General features: G+C 38.4%; 1 protein-coding gene across 1 annotated transcript in view; it reads left to right on the top strand.

Moving 5' to 3' along the window:
- Positions 1–21,076, top strand: part of PRKCG (protein kinase C gamma) — a 4,166,346-nt gene that overhangs the window by 3,317,471 nt on the left and 827,799 nt on the right. The window lies entirely within an intron of this gene.

Here is a 21,076-nt window from a genome sequence, read left to right as displayed (position 1 = left end):
CCCAAACTAATGCTTTCTTAGTGCTGCAACTTTCCTGCTTTAAAGGTTGATTTTGCACATGTATCAATTGCAAGTATCATTCTTATATCATCTGAAAAAGTTTTGACCACTTGTAGTTTTGCTTTCAGTTCATCTGATGAACTATACAGTTTTAAATCAACCACAAAAAGAAGATAAGTCATTATACTTTGTTTTTTTATGGGAGGCAAATTGTTGCCATTACCTAATCTGTTAAGTAGACAGCCTAATTAGTTAAGGGTAAACCAAAAGAGCAGTGGTGGCAAAGAATCACCCTGGAATACCCCCTTTGAATTTTTATCCCTGGAATAATAATTTATCCTTTATCATGGCTTAACTGCAAAGTGGTTTGCCACTGTTTCATGGTCACTTTAATGTAATCAATCAATGTAGGCTGTATTTTACACATTTTTAAGCACTCTTTTATCCATGAATGCAGGATACTGTCACATGCCTTTTTATAGTCTATCCATGTCATACTTAGATATTTCCCCTTTTTACAGTTTTCCATTATGACTTTAATAAAAAATGATCCTTTGTTCCATATTACTTTCTTTTTTTAACATTTTGTTCTATTATCATGATTGAGTTTTCTTCTAAGTGACTATAAACTCTGTCAGTGTGGCTTCAGGGGGTGCCTTGAAGACTTAGCATAGATCACTATACAGCAGTCTGAAGGAGTACAACGGTAGGGCTTTAGGGTGGTCCATATAGGAGTTTTTGTTTACTCCCTGTATTTTTTTATGAAGAGCCTATGTGGACTCTTAATCTGTTGTAAGTGCCTGTCATGTAGATCCTGAATAGTGCACTGTACTTCATGACTGGTCTGATGAGAATTCCGTATCGGGAAGCAATCTATAATGATTTTTTTACCTCAGTAGATGCATGGTAGTCAAAAGTCAAGTTACTGTCAACATGTCCTCCCACTTCCATGCCCACTGGCTCTATATTTAGAGTTGTATTATCAATATGATAATTTCTAGAAGTGGCTATCTTTCCAAAGGGTACAATTATGCATTTTTTTTCTCATGCAGTTTTAGTCCATGCTCTAGCATCAGCTGTTTGTCTTTGTCAGGCCTTCTTAAAGGGTATTTGTGTCTTTAGGAGATTTAATGACAAACCAAACTTGCAGTAGTCTACAAACTTGGTCAGCCAGAGGCTCTTGATTTTTTTCCTTGACTTCAGAGAAGTCGATGTCAAAAAGGAGAGGCCTCACCACTGATCCCTGTAGGACTCCACTAGTGACTCGCCTCTTTGCTGAGGTAGCTTTTTGTGTCCTAAATGTGATCCAGCTGGCTATCCATTGGGTGACACATGGGTTTATTCCTAATTTTGTAAGTTTATCTATGATGCCTGAGTGAGTTATTGTGTCAAACACCTTGGCCAGGGTGATGTAGGCAATGTGCACTATTTTGCCCTTATACATAGCATTAATGACTTTCTTGAAGAAGTCCACCAGATTAAGTAGGCATGATCTGCCTTTGATAAAGCTGAACTGGGTAGATCCAGTGTATGTAAGTTTCCTACATCATTGTTTATCAGAACTATGATAATTATTTCCATGGCCTTACATAAAATACTAGTCAGGTGTTTGGGTACATAGTTCCCTGGGTCCATGGAAAGCCCCCCCCCTCCCCCCCATGTTAAGGGATAACCATTGCAGTCCTACATTTGTTTAGCATGATGCCTCCTCTCTGGAGGCTGTGGTTAAGTAGAGATTCAAGCTTGTCTAACTGGTCATGTTTCATGCTATTCATGGGGCATCCTGGGTTACTGTTAGGTCCCATGGAAACAGTGTTCTTGGCTTTGGAGAGCACATTGAAGACCTTCTCTCTAGTGATAGTCAGGGGAGAAATGGTAGAGAGTATTACTTTTGGGGTGATTGGGGTTGATAGGGGTAAAATTGCAGCTAAATTCATTGGCCAACAGATTTGCTAGAACTCTGGCTCCATAGAGGTGGTTCAATTCACCATTAGTCCAGCAAATTGTGGTTGTGGACATAACTAAATAAAGCTTTATGGTTGTTCTTCATTCAGGAGGCTATTTATATCTCAAATTTGGCTTTGGTGGACTTGAATAGTCTGCTGAATTGCTTGTCCATATTGAGGAGGGTTTTTTTACCTTACTAAGCAATGTCCTTCTTGATTTTGGACGCAATTTTATTTCTTTTGTTATACAACCTAATTGTACTGGGATTCCACCAGGATGGATTCATTTTGGAGGTTGTTCTGTGTTTATCTGTACTCCAGGGGTTAGTAGCAGTGCAGTAGCTGGTCTAAATGTGTGGAAGGCTTTATAACCTTGTACTGCTGGGGTGCACTCTGCAGCATTAAACCAACTCTCAGCAACTGCACAGATGTCTATATTCTCCAGGGTATACAGAGCTTGCAGGTAGTAAAGTGTCCTATTTAGACTTCTGGCATTGAGTAGTAACAACTCTAGGTTATTCTTTGTCAGTTTATCTATATCAGTAGGTTTATCAGGCTGACACTGCCTAAAAAAGCACTAGAGTGGTGGACAAGGTTTTAATCAATTCTCAAAAACCTGGGGGGTGGGGGTCAGGTGTAGACCATCTCTGGCAATGCAGAGTGGTCTGTCTATCATATTCTCCTGGGCAGGCAAATATTGTACCCTTTAGCATGACACTAAAAACTAAGCCACTAATTAAAGTGAATTATCTTTGGCTGGTATTGAAGCATCATCCTTGGAGAAGGTAGAATGCTGCTCAGTGATAGGCTCCTAACAGCCTGGAATGGTTAGTGGAAGATCTCCATCATGTCTATCTTCAAATAGTCCAGGGAGGTACATCTCATGTAATTAACATCCACATGGACTATGATGAAATTATATTGGTACTTGTGTTGCAATGACTTGATTGCGTGCATGATATGGCATATCATGGCCCTTGACAGGCAACTGACTATGGCTCTGCTTGCTCAGCCTGGCGAGTGGGACATTCTGTGCGTCCCACAGTAGAATCTCCTATGACTAAAGTATTCTGTTGTGTGACAGTTTGCATTATGGGTTTAAAAAATTAGCTAAGTAGTTGGTATCAGTCTAAGAGGATCCAGTATGTGTCAGCCAGAGATAACATGATATATGAGACTTCCTGTTTCATTAGTGGTGGCATAAACCTGTCATGCCAGGGCTTCCACATACCAGCTAAAGATTTTGCTTGTCTCACAGTGGTAGAATCTCCCTAATGGACTTTCCTACATGGTAAACTCAAACTTGGATAACATTATGGTGACGCTACTCAATTCTAGGAATCCAAACAGAAAGATCCCAGAACTTGAGGCCCTCATGAAATTCAATCATATTCATTTTTGTAGTTACAGAGATATGGTTTCTGTATAATGACAGTACTCTTCTGTACCAGGGTTTAGACTCTATCATGCCTTCAGGCCCTTGGGTTACTGCAGGGAAGTATCTGTATTTGTTATAAACATCATCACCTCAAGCCAAATTACACACAATCTAATCTTGGTGTCCCTAGAGATCTAAATCACCATTACAAAATGCAACTATTACTTCACTGCTAAATACCTTCTTGCGATGGAACATCAGTTACCCAATTAGTCAGTGATACTACTTATTCAAATCCCCAAACCACTCCCTCCTGGATCTGTTAATCACTAATAACCTCCATCATCTCCAATATATCTGTTCTTCCACCCTCACTTAGTGACCGCTCTCCAATAACTTTCCAAATCAGCCACCAGTCACCAAAACTGCCCCCCAATTTACTTACTTTCACTCCTAGATCCACCATCAGTACAGACAACTTCAAAAAAAAAAAAAAAACACCTAGTAACTTTTGACTGGTCTCCCATTACTAACTTACAACTCAGCTGCAACAAATTCTTCCCTCACACAAAGCCTTTTCAAAAACAACAAAATCCCTGGCTAACTGCTAAACTGAAAGCTCTGCTCAAATTTAGGGACAATGTGTGTGGTCTTTGTGGAGACAAAACACCTCACCAGAAAGTCATAATGCCTTTACCTCCATAAAAAAAGATAAAGGAAACTTTTCAAGGGCTTTTTTCATTAATCTTACCAAAGCGTTTGATCTTACTGACCACTTCCTGCTCCTTCAATGTCTCCAACAAATTAGGTTTAGCCCTTAAACTTGTCACCTGATTCCAACATTTCTTCACAAATAGGTATTTCAGAGTGGAAATATGCTCATCTCTATCCCCTGCAGCACTCCTTACCAGAGGTGTGCCCCAGGGATCCATACTCACCCCACTGTTTTTTCAATCTTTACCTATCTAAGCAAGCCATATGCAGGCACAAAATCAACTATTCAAAAACAAACAACTTGCTCTGCTGGGCAAACCCAAACATTTCTGGCAGGAAGCAAAACTTTTCACAGGCAGAAAATCCACAGATCCCACCACCATCCCTATCACCATCCAGACCTCTCAAGGCAGACAAGTCTCTGACTTTCTCTAGGAATTCAGCCACCTACCTAAAACTGCAGCCTCTACCACTCCCCCCATCTCACCCAGCCACACTCCTTTTGTCCTCCTTTTCCATGTTAAGAAAATTACACACAAAGACATTGATCCTCTAATAGAAAACATACCCCTGGATGCACACTCCGCCACCTGTGCAGATGACTTACTCCCTTCGTTTATATCAGTCTGAAAAGACTTCCTTACCACACCACTTTTCTCCATATTTATAACCTTAACTCAAAATACGATGCCAAATGGAAAACTGCTGTTGTTAAATGCCTTCCCACACAGCTTCAGAAAGAAAATGTCTCTCACTTCAATCTTATCTCCACCCTGCCTGTATGGAAGAAAATACTTGAAAAGCTAATCTACAACCAACTGTCTGCATAAATCCAACAGTACCACCTCCTCACACATGGGTGCAAAAACAGCATGGATTCTGGATTAGCCAGAGCAGAATGACAGCACTATTATCATTTACAGATGATATCCTTCTCAGCATGGATAAAGGAAACTTTTCAGGGGCTTCTTTCATTAATCTTATCAAAGCTTTTGATCTTACTGACCACTTCCTGCTCCTTCACTGTCTCCAACAAATTAGGGTTAGTCCTTAGACTGTCACCTGATTCCAACATTTCTTCACAAATAGGTATTTCAGAGTCAAAATATGCTCATCTCTATCCCCTGCAGCACTCTTTACCAGAGGAGTGCCCCAGGGATCCATACTCGTCCCACTGTATTTTTTTTCAATCTTTAGCAACAAACTACTCTCTCATTTCCCTATCTGTCCTATCACTCTTTATGCAGATGACATTTCTTTGAGCCAGTCCCTCACAGTGAACTATTCAAACTCAACTGCAGTCTGACCTCTACTCCCTTAATTCTTCGATAAACAACTATAAACTACTCTTAAATCCACGCCAAACAAAATGTTTGATATTTGGAACCTCACAAAAGCTGAAAAAAATCTCAACATTGCAGATCTCAATAGTTCCCTAACAGAAACAACCATAGGTTTGTGGCTAAACCAGTTACTTAACTTTCAAAGCCACATTGAAAACACTCAGTTCTATTTTATTCTGGTCCTGGCAAATATCTCCCTTTCTCTCCAGACCAACTAGTGCTGCAATAGGCAAAGGAGTCCTCCTTACTCAACTTGATATGGGCTCCCCATAATAGCCACAGCCTCCAAAAAAACTCATCCAATCTACAGTCCACAGAAAACAAAATCTGCCACTTCATTTCAATTCCCCCCCCCACCCCCCCCCCCAGGAACACCACTACATCATTCACTCCAAAGCCAAATGAGTGCTAGTCTCCTATAGAGTTGAGCTATTCCTAGGGAGTCTTTAAACTGCTTCAAACAGGTGCCTTCCCACCACTTGCAGCCAAACTCCATAATAAATCTAGCCCCTACAAGCTCTGCAAACTCTCACAATTAGCATTCTTATTCCAGACACCCCAAACCAAACTGCACTGGATCAATCATTTCTTCTCCATTCTTGCACCCAAACTCTGGGAGTCCTCCCATCTCCTCTTTTTCCATTTTCAGAGATCATCTTAAAAGATACCTCCATGAAAAACCTGACTGCAAGCGCTTTCCACGGGACACATAACCTAACTCCCTCCTCACCTGCATCACTCGTTTGACCCGCAGGTTTTCACATGCTGCTTCCCCTCTCATATTTACTACTAAAATTAATTTGTGTTTGTTTTTCTTCTGTGCTAATAATATTTACATACTGCATCAATTCTCTGTGAGATTATCTATCTTCTATGACTAATCTTTGAATTTGTTCTATTTATTTTTTTGTGAATTTCTTCACCTGGGCTGTGCCTGAAAGTTGTCTATTGTCATCTGTGTACTACCTTGGTAACAAATGAAATAAATAAGAAATACATAAATAAATAAAACCAAGCATCAGTTGGCACAATTACACCTCTAAAATGGGTATTCTCATCAAGAAAGGTCTTGTTAGAAAACTGTTTTTATGGAGATACATCCAATGGCTAAAACAGGCATAGAGTTTGAGCAAGATGTACTGTTTCTCAAACCCATCTTTGGCCAGCTGGGGGAGAAGTTAGAGAGATGGAGCTGATGGTTGAAGCTTTTTACTTATATCAGTGTTGCAGGTCCTGGAATGGATCTGTGATGACTGGAGACAAGCTGGTGCATATTTGTCAGCAATAATATATATATATATATATATGTATATGTATATATATATATATATATATATATGTATATATATATATATATATATGTATATATATATATATATATATATATATATATATATATATATATATATATATATATATATATATATATATATATGTATATATATATACATACATACATACATACATACACACACACACACACACACACACACACACACACACACACACATAGCAGGGCTAGCCACCTGGTATTATAAACCTTGGCTCTAGATTGTTGAAGTGATACCCCGACCCTACGAGCAAAAATGGGAAAAGGGACTGTGGATGGATGGACGGATGGATGGATGGATAGACAGATAGACAGATAAGAGATACCTATCTATCTAGACACACACACACACACACACACACACACACACACACACACACACACACATAGAGCGGTGTACAATAACAGCAAAACACGTATTCAGCGAAATTCAAAACACAGAACGTGTTTCTTTAACAAACAGCGCCATGCAAGTATACTGAAATTAACTAAATAAAAATAAAATAACACACTTTTGCAGCGAGGCAAGCCCCCCTGCACCCCCCACACCACCGCTTCTTAAATATACCAACTCTGAGATTGCACTACAGTGGGGAAAAGGATATATTTCCTTATCTCCAGGATCGAGTTGCTGACGAAACAAATACGTTCAGTGTTTTCACTTTCACTGAATACGTGTTTCTCTGTTATTGTACATCGCTCTTTATGTGATGATGTACATGTGTTCGCTGTTTAGAGCTTTCGGGTTAATAATATAGACCCTACATAATTCTGTAATCTTCTTCTTTTGGCAGCTCCCGTCAGGGGTCGCCACAGCGGATCATCTGTTTCCATTTCTTCCTGTCCTCTGCATCTTGCCCTGTCACACCAACCACCTGCATGTTCTCTCTCACCACATCCATAAACCTTATCTTAGGCCTCCCTCTTTTCCTGTCACCTTCATCCTTAGCATCTTTTTCCCAATATACATTGCATCCCTCCTCAGCATATGTCCAAGCCAACATAATCTTGCCTCTCTGGCTTTGTCTCCAAACTTTCCAACCTGGGCTGACCCTCTAATAGACTTAGTCCTAATCCTGTCCACCCTTGTCACACCCAGTGCAAATCTTAACATCTTCAACTCTACCATGTCCAGCTCTGACTCCTGCCTTTTTGTCAGTGCCACTGTCTCCAACCCATATAACATAGCTGGTCTCACTACCCCCTTGTAGACCTTCCCTTTCACTCTTACTGCTACTAGTCTGTCACAAATCACTCCTGACACTCTTCTCCATCCACTCCATCCTGCCTGTTCTCTCTTCTTCACCTCTCTTCCACACTCACCATTACTCTGAACTGTTGATCCCAAGTAATTAAACTCATCCACCTTTGCCACCTCTTGTCCCTGCATCCTCACCATTCCTCTATTCTCCCTGTCATTTACACACGTATTCTGTCTTAGTCCTGCTGAGCTTCATTCCTCTTCTCTCTAGAGCATATCTCCACCTCTCCAGGGTCTCCTCCACCTGTTCCCTACTCTCACTACAAATCACAATGTCATCTGTAAACATCATAGTCCACGGGGACTCCTGTCTGATCTCGTCTGTCAACCTGTCCATTACCATTGCAAATAGGAAAGAGCTCAGAGCTGATCCTTGATGTAATCCCACCTCCACCTTAAACGCATCTGTCGCTCCCACCACAGGCCTCACCACTGTCACACTACCCTCGTACATATCCTGTACCACTCTTACATACTTCTTTGACACACCTGACTTCCTCATACAATACCACAACTCCTCTCTAGGCACCCTGTCATATGCTTTCTCTAAGTCCACAAAGACACAATGCATCTCCTTCTGACCTTCTCTGTACTTCTCCATCAACACTCTCAGAGCAATCATCGCATCTGCAGTGCTCTTTCCTGGCATGAAACCATACTGCTGATCACTAATCATCACCTCCCTTCTTAACCTAGCTTCCACTACTCTTTCCCATAACTTCATTCTGTGACTGATCAATTTAATCCTTCTGTGGTTACTACAGCTCTGCACATCACCCTTATTCTTAAAAATTGGTACCAACACACTTTTTTCCATTCCTCAGGCATCCTCTCACTTTAAAAGATTTCATTAAATAATCTAGTTAAAAACTCCACTGCCATTTCACCTAAACACCTCCGTGCTTCCACAGGTATGTCATCTGGACCAGCCGCCTTTCCATTTTTCATCCTCTTCATAGCTATCCTTACTTCCTCCTTGCTAATCCATTGTACCTCATGATTCACTATCTCCACATCATCCAACCTTCACTCTCTCTCTCTCATTATCTTCATTCATCAACCCCTCAAAGTACTCTTTCCATTTGCTCAATACACTCTCCTCTCTTGCGAGTAGTCCAGCCTTTCATACAACTCTTCATATTCCTTATCCTTAGCCTTCGCCACCTCTCTCTTTACCATGCACCTCATCTCCTTATACTCCTGTCTACTTTCTTCATCTCTCTGACAATCCCACTTCTTCTTCGCCAGCCTTTTTCTCTGTATACTCTCATGTACTTCCTCTTTCCACTGCCAGGTCTCCTTGCCCTCCTTCCTCTTTCCATATGTCACACCAAGCACCTTTCTAGCCATCTCTCTTACTAGCTCTGCTCTATGTACCCAGCTATTTGGTAACTCTTCACTGCCACCCAGTACCTGTCTTAACTCTTCCCTGAGCTCTACCTCACAATTACCCTTTTTCAGTTTCCACATTTGATCCTTTGTGCTGCCCTCACACTCCTCCTCCTCTTCTTGATCACCAATATCATCCTACAAACCACCATCCTTTGCTGCCTATCTATTCTTTCCCCTGCCACCACTTTACAGTCTCCAATCTCCTACAGACTGACCCTTCTACATAAGATATAATCCACCTGTGTGCATCTTCCTCCACTCTTGTATGTCACCCTATGCTCCTCTCTCTTGTTAAAATACGTATTCACCACAGCCATGTCCATCCTTTTCGCAAAATCCACTACCATCTGATCTTCTGCATTCCTTTGCTTAACACCATACCTACCTATCACTCCACATAATTCTGTAATGCAGATGTACAATTATGAAGAATTATTTAAGGAGGTTTTACCTGATGCCAGTGGGTACATATGTTTGATCATGGGGGTGTGTGTTTTCTTTTTGTGTGCTGGCAATGAGCCCCTCTAAGTGACATTCCTACTTAATCCATAGTTGTGCAACTATTCTTAGACTACTTACCCACATGTGGATGCAAGGAGTTTGCCCCCTGCAAAGAACTCTTTCTGAAACATTTTCCATTGCATGATTTTGACTGTTGATGTTTCAGTTAATTGGAATTTGATAAAGTGATGTTTTGATTATATGGGCTTTCAACCTTTTTGATTCAGAGATTTTATCTTTCATCTGTAAGGAAATTCAGCCAGTTCTCCCATTACATATATCCAGATATACAGATACAGATACTGATAGAATACATGTATGTAATGTCTTAAAAAAGAATAAAATAATCAGGTGAAGTCATACTTACGTTTCCAGTGGTTATTGATTTGAAATTCCAGAAGGCATTTAATTATTTGTCTTTCTTATTTTTTATTTGAGGATGCAGCTTATTCTACATTTTACTAATGGAGGTAGAAAACAATGAGTCACCAAATTTATTACAGGTCACTTCAATATGGGCCAGCCTGTGACTAGATTGTCTAAGGATCTCTGTGGAGACTGTCCAATAAATAACCTAAGATTGTGATGGACAGTTTGGGTATTAGAAGAGTTTTGTGTGCATGATTATGCAGAAGTAGGGTAGTTGTTACAGTCAAGCAGGGGCGGCTCGTGCTATTGGACTGCAGCCCTCCCAGCTGTAAAATAAGATATATTAAATAAAATATATTATAAAAATAACAAAAAGAAAATAATAAAATAACTGCGAGTCCCGGAACATCGCGCATGCGCACTCACAACATTTCCGATAGTTGGACCGCTGGTGAACCTGTCTGGAGCATGTGCACAGAATCCAGACTGTCTCCACCAGCAGTCTGGATTTCAAAGACAACATGCATGTCTACATTTTCCCAGCAGTCTATGCAGTCGGAACTGCATAGACTGGAAGGGGATCGGACTGCAATGTCCGCAGGCAGGGTGGTCTCGCAAAACAGATAGGATGAGCCTTAGGTGCTCTCGTGGGAAGGGCTTGCCTATTGCATGGATTACCAGCTTGGCCGGCGATGATGGTGCAGGAGGAATGGATTGTACAGCTTGGAGCTTGCTGCTTTTGACGGACATTGCAGGTTAGTGTGTGTAGGAATGGATTGTACAGCTCGGCGACAGTGTGTGTGTAATGCCCCAATCACTACATGGTGGTGGGTAGAGAATAAAGCTTGAACCCTGTACCTTGGGCCCAAATGGCAAAAGCCTGAATTCCCTACCCACCATCATAAAAAAAAATGCAGATTTTTGCCTCATATGTGTTCTGTTCCTCATAAAATCTGTGGTTTCTGAATTTTTGTTTCTCAACACAGTCAGTTGTACAGTGGTACCATTGTTACCTAACAACTACAGGTTGTCTGGTTTGATTCTTGGCTGGGGTGCCTTCTATGTGGAGTCTGCATGTCCTCCTTTTGTTTGTGTGGGTTTGCTCTGGTGTCCAGTCATCTTACAAAGACATGTCTGGAGTGTTTCTTCCTCTGCCAAAAATTGGATTTTGTTTCAAATTAGACTTTCCTGCCTAACAAATGTTAAATAAATAAAAATGACAAGCAGTGGAATTTCAGACTTCATATTCTTCAGAAAGTACATGGTAACACAAAACCTATTATTATAGCAAGTTTCTAAGTTTATAAGATGGATATTTGAAATTTGTCCCTATTTTTGGGACTGTATTCCCCCATTATTGGCTTCATCCAGGTTTTTTGTGCCAAGGTTGGGAGCTATGGTGATAACTGAACTCACTGAATATGTTTGGGGACTGTATTCCCGCATTACTGGCTTTGTCTGTGTTTTTGCTAAGAAGTTGAGAGCTATGGTGAGAACGGAATATGTATAGGGGCTGTATTCCCCCATTATTGGCTTTGTTCAGGTGTTTTGTGCTAAGATGTTGATAACTATGGTGAGAACTGAATGTAGCCATTTAAGTTTCAGTCTTCCTCTTTCATACAATCGATGATTGATTTGGCATAGTGGTATGTTGCTGTGACTATTTTGCACAGGGTCGTGGGTTCAATGTGTCCCTGTTTTTTGGTCTTTTGCCCCCCCCCCCCCAAATGTTGGCTTTTTCCAGATTTCTTGTGCTGCAAAGTTCAGAAATACAGCTGAGTGTCAAGTAGATTTTACAAGAAGCTGAGAGCTGCAGGGGAACAAAAGTTTAGTGATGCTTATGCTGAGTCTGCTTGCATTGTTAATAGCACAACAGGTAGTGTACTTGCTTTTGATGGAGAAGGCTGTGGGTTTTACTCCCACAGTAGGTAGATGCATTGCTGATACTGTACTGTATTGTAAAGGGGGTGGATGCTGCAGTCCTTTTTGGTGAATATACCTAGTAACTCTGAACCTGTAATCAGTTTGCCATCCATTCCCTATTGCAATATTACTAGCTTATCATTTTTTAATGAAACATAGGCAATTTATTCCTCAAGGGCAACAGACACTTGATTTGTAGATGAAACAATGACATATAAATTTGTTTGCTAGCAGCAACCTCTTCATTAGTTACGATTTCTTTAATGTGGAATTATTTAGATGACTTTTACTTCAAACTAAAGGGGTGGCGAAAGCCACATAACTATGGGCTAGGCTTATAAATGCCCTTGGGCAGATAGCCTAGTATGAACCTATGAACCTATGAACCTATGAACTTCTTCAGAGATTGTGCATATTTACTGATACTGGTGGACTGTAGAAGTTTGAGTAGACTTTTATGACAGAAATGTTCTGAATTGGGCAGTTTTGTCATTATTGGTGCGTGCATTTTTTTCATTGTTTACTGGAAAAATGTTCTGAATTGGGCAGTTTTGTCATTACTGGTGCATGCATTTTGTTTCATTGTTTACTGGAAAAATGTTCAAAACAAATTTAAAATGCTCTCTACAGCTGTACTATATTGTACAAGGAATATAATTTAATAAAATCAGAAAGGTGTATGAAAGACCACGTGTATGTTTCATGTGCAAGGGGCCTATGATTTTGAAAACAGCCCAAAGTTAATCTTTATCTGTCACTGGCAAAATGTATTTTTTTTGAATGTGGGTTCCAATTCTGTTTCAATGAATGTGAGTTTCAAGGGCAGAGAAGTTTTAATGCTAAGTCTGTTTTCATTGTGAGATTGCATTGCTTTGTTTAGCAAATGTCTTAGTGTTTGTGCTGTAAAATGTAAAATAAAACTTTCAAATGAAGTCCAAATCATTGTAGAAGTAAAGCAGTATGCACATTAGTGTTTATGGTAAATGGGGTGAAATAGCCAAGTAATGGTTCATTGGAATAGCTGAAGAGGGGAGGCTCCATTCGACCAGGATTTTGTGAGGGGGAAGGGAGGCAAAATCAAAGACAGCCCCGGCTGAACTATACCTCTCAACTGTCAAGATTTTCACGGAATGAATAGATTTTTGCTTCTTATTTTTGGTTTGTTCCTCATTAAATGTGTGGTTTTCTGGCAAATAATTTAGGAATTAAGTCACTAAATAATGACAGACACTGAGTTTCAGACTTCATAACCTTCAGAAAAATGCATGCTAAAGCAAGACCTGTTATTCTATCAATTGTCTCAGTTTAAACAACACATTTTCTACTGTTTATAAGTATATTTGGCCTTGTCCAGATTTCCTGCATTAATAGGTTGAGGGGTATGTGCAAATAAATTGCTTTAAAGAATTAGGCATATCCAAACCTCTGAACTGTCCCTGATTTTTGGCTCAAAATGTTGCTCTTCTAATAATCCCGCCGCAAAATGGCAATTTTGGAAGAAAACGTGGAGGGTTTACAATTAAGAAATAACTGTAATAATCAAAGTTATAGATTACTTTTATTTCAGAAATGCATGCAGATTTTTTTATTTTGTCAGCTGCTCATGTTAGCAGTACTAATATTAAAAAAGTGTCCCTTCTTTGACAGGTTCCCAGCTGTATTGTGTGGCTATTTTATATTTTTGCATCACATTCTTGGTCCATTTTTCAGAAAAATGTGTTTTTTTGGCAAATTAGTAGCAAATCATTAAAGACTGAAGTTAGAAAATAATGGCAGACCTTATTTCTGGGCCTTGTCCCACTTCTATGTATGGCTTTGTCCAGATTTCTTGCTCCGAGGTTGAGAGATATGACAAATGTGTCAGGGCCATCACAGTCAGCCAGAGACATTTCAAATTGTGACATACTTGTTGCACCCCGCTGCCTCATGTAGTGTGACTCTGGATGTGTCCAAGCAAGGCAAAGATCAGTTATGCAGTGTAAATGTGCAGAGTATCCCCCCGTCCAAGGTAGACACAAGTACTACTTTTATTCTGTCCTTGATTTTGCAGAATGTTCTGGTTTGTCATATTTTGTATACTGTTTATTTATGCTTATTATTACTGAGAAAGTGCCTGTTGCTCTGTGTTTTAAGTAGTAATGCTTTAATGACCATCAGGTAAGCTCGTCTGAGATTGTAAGATAAAACGGAAAAAAGGTTCCAAGTCACCAGTGAGATGAATCTGTAAATCTTTATTGTAATTCCAACAACAGATGAGCGCTTTCGTCTCAGTATGAGACTTCTTCAGATAAAACTGTACCAGTGCTACTCTTATTATATATAGTACCATAAATTACCTTAATTATCTATTGATTAAAATTTAATTAAAATGTAAAGCGCCACCAACAAATGGTGTATAACATACTAAAATATTGTGCCAAATAACATCACTGCCAAAAATTTAATCAATTATATGAATAAATATAAAAAATATATAATGAAATAATTAAACAATTAAATATTTAAATGTTTGAATAATCACATGTCCACACATATATATGTGGGCATAATCTTAAAATACAAATATAAAGCTATGTAATATGTAGTGAATCTTTTGTATTTGTTTTAAACCATTCCAACTAAAACATTGTTACAACTACAACATATATAAAATAAATCACACTTTTCCTGCTCTCTCTGCTAAAATAGCTTTAATACTAATGTATTCATTGAGGCCTGGGGGAACATTAGCCTTGAGCCTCAATTGCCATCTCAGTTCCCTGTTAAGTAATACATTATATATGTTGTAGTTGTAACAATGTTTTAGTTGGAACGGTTTAAAACAAATACAAAAGATTCACTACATATTACATAGTTTTATATTTGTATTTTAAGATTATGCCCACATATATATGTGGGGACATGTGATTATTCAAACATTTAAATATTTAATTGTTTAATTATTTCATTATATATTTTTTATATTTATTCATATAATTGATTAAATTTTTGGCAGTGTTATTTGGCACACTATTGTAGTATGTTATACACCATTTGTTGGTGGCGCTTTAAATTTTAATTAAATTTTAATCAATAGGTAATTAAGGTAATTTATGATACTATATATAATAAGAGTAGCACTGGTACAGTTTTATCTGAAAAAGTCTCATACCGAGACGAAAGTGCTCATCTGTTGTTGGATTTACAATAAAGATTTACAGATTCATCTCACTGGTGACTTGGAACCTTTTTTTCATTTTACTTTGTTGGTTTTTGACTTTTTTGGTTGGATTTGAGATTGTAATATGCAAGTACGCTTTAATAAGCATACTGTTAAACAATTGCCAACAGTGAAAGCCTTTCTGTTGCCATGCAGAGAATACTTGCATAACTAGATAATGTATAAGCCTTGGGTATTGAAATGCATATGACAGTATTTGTAATAAAGGACAGGATTACATTATTATTTTAAGAATCTCATTACATCTGTTGGAGACTTGCAATCATCTTTGCAGGCTTTACCTGTAAACCAAACAGAATGCCAATCTATCGTGTGGTCCATTACCTGTACAGTAATCCTTTAAGCAATGTATCTTGAGCGTGTTTCTTGTTTGCTTTTCATTTTTTAATCATGTTTTCCCCATGAAACAAGTACATAGTTGTTGTCAGGCAGCAGGTCTTTTTGGATAAGAAACATTTTTACAAGTGGGGTATCACAGAGATTGCTACTTTCAGCATGTTACTTGGTACTTTAATAAAGCTGAATATAAATTATAATTAGAACTGCAGTGCAAGGAGAAGTGGTTTGAGTTGAGTGCTGCTTGTTTTTCTTGTACTTGATTTTGACTGGCATTCCAGTAATGTATTTTAAAAAGTAATTTATTTTTTCATGCCTCACAGCCGTTTTGTTTCCATCTAGATATTAAGTAAGCTATCATGCAGCTAATGCATTGAAATATTCTTCTACACTTCACATTGACTTGATTGGACTCTCATAATGATGGTTTGGCACCCAGGGCAGCGTATTTAATTAAAGTTCCAGGTTTTGTGGTTTTGAGCATAGCCCCTCCGCTTTCTAGTTGACCACACCCCTTCCCATTGGCCCCACCCATTCAACTGTCTCCTGCAGCCCCCCTTCGATTTTAACTCACCAGCCACCACTGCAGTCAAGCCAGATGAGGTTGAGAAGACAAAGAGAGAGAAAGAGAGATATTAAGAGAGCTGGGAAAAACCTGTGTATCCAGAAGAAAAATAGGTGATATTGTTATATGCCTCCTCTAGCTGACTTTGCAGAAGTGAGACTAAGTTGTTAAAGTATTGAGAGGAGTTCATGACTTAGGGCAGAAGACAAGATGTAGATCTAATGGTTATGGAACATTTAGCCCTGTACAGTTCATCCAAACTGAGTTTAGTTTTAAAAACGGTGTTGTGTGCGTGGGAATTGAAGTTAGGTGTTGTGTGCGTGGGAATTGAAGTTAAGTTGATTATTGAAGGTAATGCCAAGAATGTTATTTGTCAGATAGACAGGGAGATGTAGACTTTGTTACCTAAAAGAGACTGTGTAAGATCAGGATGAGCTTGAGACTGGGTTGTTGTTGAGAGAGGGTTAGGAGAGAAAGGGATTAATTTTGTATTTGACGGATATATGTCCAATTTAACCATGCCTCTGCTGTGTTAAAGGATAATTGTAGTAGTGGTTCAGGGCTGTGCAAAGTAGAACCAGAGGCAGTAACTGAATGTTGTCGGCTTACTAGATGCATTTTGTGTTACCTGTTTTGAATGCCATATTGTTTACAAAATTGGTAAAGAAAACTGGGCCGAACACTGAACCTTGCAAGATACCAGCAGAAATAAGGCACGATGATGTAACACGGTTCCATGTCACTGCTTATAATCATTTTTCTTAGTAGCTGCTCAGATGTGTACTAGAATCTACTGAGAAGCCTATATTCTCGAGTGTTTGAATATGTCTGCTGTGCAAGACAGCCCTGAAAACTTTCTAAAAGTCCAAGAATATTGTCCCTACAAAGTCTCCATTGTGAACTTTACCATAGCTATAGTCAGGATGGTTAAGAAAGGGTGTGTTGAATCCTTCCATGACTGTCTCTAAAGCCATGTTGAATGTGTGACAACATTTTTTGGATGCATTTTATCATAATATTTCATACTAAGTGTGTGTAATGTTCTATTTCATTCAATAAACAAGAGAATAGGTATTGCAATAATTTATAACTGCACACACATACAATTTTTACATACTTTTAATGAAAATAGTGACAATGTATTTATGAATGTTTTAGAATATTAGTGGAATACATAATCTAGACAGTATGCTCTGGATCTAGGAAACTGGAGTTTAACAGTTCATAAAAAATAAAATAAAAAAGAAAACAAATATTATTTTAGACAACTTAAAATACTAGCCACATTTAGCAGGGGCTTTGACTATATTTTAGATAAGAAAGATTTCTCATTTATAAAAGAACCAAGTATATAACCTAACGCTAAAACCTTAGTTCTCTTTCCTCCAAAACTCAGCATAGTTTTAGACCCAATCATAATACAACAAAAGTTCTGATGCCTTTCTCTGACACTATAAACCAACAGAGGAATAATGGGAAACTCATATCCACCATATTCTTAGACCTGTCTAAAGCATTTGACACAGTGTGACACCAACAATTGCTTACTGCACTTACATCTCTGTTATTCTCTCCCAGTCCTCCCTTATATGGTCCTTCACTTATTTATCTGGAAGGGAACAAGCAGTTAAATGGCAGCAAGAATATTCACCCTTTCTACCAGTTACCACAGGATTCCCTCGAGACTCCATACTAGGACCTCTGCTTTTCAACATCTTCATAACTGAACTCCATACTGTGACACACTTTGCTAGCATAGTACAATATGCAGATGACTCAGCATTAATATGTACAGCCCCAACAATATCTTAATACCCAGATATCACTCAAACTTCCTCCCTTTCTATAAAAACCTGGCTGAAAATTCTAACTTGTTCCTTAATTCTAATAAAACCAAATGCATGATCTTCATAGCCATATAGTATCATAATCAAAAACTATTTTTCATTATTATATCATCGAATAATACCAAAACTGAAACAGTAACTAACACTAGACTTCTTGGTATTAGAAGAGACAGCAACCTTCAATTCAAACAACACATATTACAAAACATTAAAAAAAGCTTACCAAAATCTAGGATCCCTTTATAGGGCCAGACCATATCTGACTGACACTGCAAGAAAAGCCTTAGCCTTATCCTACCTACTGGCAACCCTGTTAATCACCTCACCCATCTTAACAGATGCAGGCACAACATTTAAATCAAGCTTGTTTCCTGTTATAAAAAAAAAAAAAAAAAAAAAAAATCACAAAATTGGCCAACGGTGCCCTATATAGAACCCTCCATTGTCACTCATTAAACCAGCTTGTCTGGCTGGAATTAAACAATGATCTCTCATACTCTTAACTTACTGGTGCATAGAAACAAATCTATGATCCTGAAAAATGCCCAATTCTACAAAATATTTTTCTGTCTTACTTCCCCACAAGGGACCTCTTCTCAAGTAGACTATCCTTATTAATCAAACAACCAAGCAGAGGACACATTGTATTCCTGTTAAGTCTCCAAGCTCTGGAATGCCATCCCTTGAATCATAAAAATGATCAGGAAACTCTGTAGCTTTCACATTTTAATTAAACAATACCTTGATTCATGGCCTTGCTCCTGCTCTTCAACAGGCTAGATCTCACTTGTTAAACTTATTTCATACTATTTACTTTTCATCACGTACACTCCTAACGGCATTAGTTTACTTTTGCTCCTTTCACTAACATATCTTCGCCTCTCATCTGGCCTTACCCAGCTCTCAGAGAAAACATCTTTCATACTGCCCTACCTAAATATCTTCCTCTTTCATTTAGCTCTTTCAACTCTCTAGTGACCTATTCTATTGTACTTTTCCAGCTAGAATTTTAGACCCATTCTCCTCTTCCTCAAAACTCAAAATGTCCCGTACCTTACCTATATCATGCTGTACCTACCTCTTCATCCTAATTTCAAGATACATTAATGTTAAGATACTCAACACACCGCTAAGGTTTTATGGCTAAATAACTGCATCTACAACATCTTTTTCCACCGAAACAAATTTCTACACAGATAATATCCTTTGTTCAGTACAATATTCTAACATACTAACACCTCAAGCATTCTTTCAATGTGAGCAGTACTTATTTCTGTCATTACAGCATCTCTCCTAATATGTAATATAATCTTAAATGTGTAAATGCTTGTGATGGTGTAATCTAATTTTAGGCATGTATGTACCTGTTATGGAACTTTTCTCCCTCGAGTCTCCACTTAAATGAGTTTTGCCTAGTCAGACTATCCTGGTCAACAAAGACAGTTAAATGAATAAATAAATAATATATATAGTGTTCCTGCTTTGTTTTGGAATAGAATAATGCATGTTTAGTAGGCCTTACCCTTCTAATTAGTAAATGATCTATCAGTGAATGTAAATGAAACAGTAATTCAGCTATGGTAGCTAAAGCAACCATACATGTGTATTCTGGGGACATGAAATACATAAAGAAGGAGAGAAGAAGAAGCAGAAACAGAGAGAACATGGAGAATTATCACCCCAACAGGCAGTACCAGCTGCCTCACAGCTATCAGCTTTGTAAGAAATGTAAGACATCTGTATACGTAGTCCCACTGTGTACTAAGATTTTTTGTTAGCTTTACATAATATTTTGTGTTCTTGAATTCTATAAGAAATATTTTAAACTGCTGAATGCTTCTACCCATACTGCTCACCTGCTATGATTTATGCAAAGGGATACACAGACCTCTCACCTGCTATGATTTATGTAAAGGGCTACCCATATGTCTCACCTTCCAGGATTTTTGCAAAACACTACACATACCTCTCACCTGCAATAATTTATGCAACGGGATACATATACTGCTCACCTGTCATGATTTCTGCAAATCACTACCCATACTTCCCACCTGCCATAATTTATGTAGAGGGCTATCCTTACCTCTCACCTGCTATGACTTCTGCAAAGCGCTTCTCATACCTCCAACCTGCCATGACTTATGTAAAAGGCTACCCAGAACTCTCACCTGCCATGATTTCTGCAAAGCACTTTGACCTCAGACTTCAACTTGCTCATCCTAAATTTACTGATGTTACTCAAAGTCAGACATGTTTATAGGTATATATACCTTATTAAATAAATAAGCTAAGCTGATACAATGATCCCTTATTATTGCTGCTATAGAGACAATGATCCCATATTATTGCTGCTATAACGCCTACTATATAAAGACATTCTATTGTTAAAAAATAAAAGTGGTCCTCTTTTTCACCCTCTACTTTTTAAAGGTCAATGTTCAGATTTTTAATGCTCAGAAGTTGCAAGGTATGCTTTCCTGCATTAAGCTCCTCAAAACAGATTTTGATATGTGTTTTGAATGAGTGCATTTCACTGCTGTTTATTTAATGGAAACTAATTACCTCATCTTAACCTAAACTCGACTCATTTCATTGGAATTCAGTATTTTTTTTTTTTTACTGTGAAGTGACCTCAGAGATAATTTACAATACACTTGGGCATGTAGGGATGGAAGCTATCCCTCACATTTGGGAAAAGGGGAGAAAAAAACCACAAACATTGATTTCCTCCTGTTTCAATTGGATGAGATATAACAACTCAAAATTAACCCTTACTTAATACTTAGGTAACTTTGTTCTGTGAATTATAGTGATATCTCTACTGGAGATATAAAGTACGCCAACAACAACCTTGTCCTCAGTCCAGAGAACATTAAGGGCAGATTGAAGGAATATTTTAGGAAGCTTCTGAATGAATAAAAGCTCACAGATGTTACAATGACGAATGCACA

Source organism: Protopterus annectens, chromosome 1.part1 (genome assembly GCF_019279795.1).
Source record: "Protopterus annectens isolate FY-2018-M chromosome 1.part1, PAN1.0, whole genome shotgun sequence".
Lineage (NCBI taxonomy): Eukaryota > Metazoa > Chordata > Ceratodontiformes > Protopteridae > Protopterus > Protopterus annectens.
Note: the sequence above shows the minus strand (reverse complement) of the source record. Positions and strands in the feature narration are given on the sequence as shown.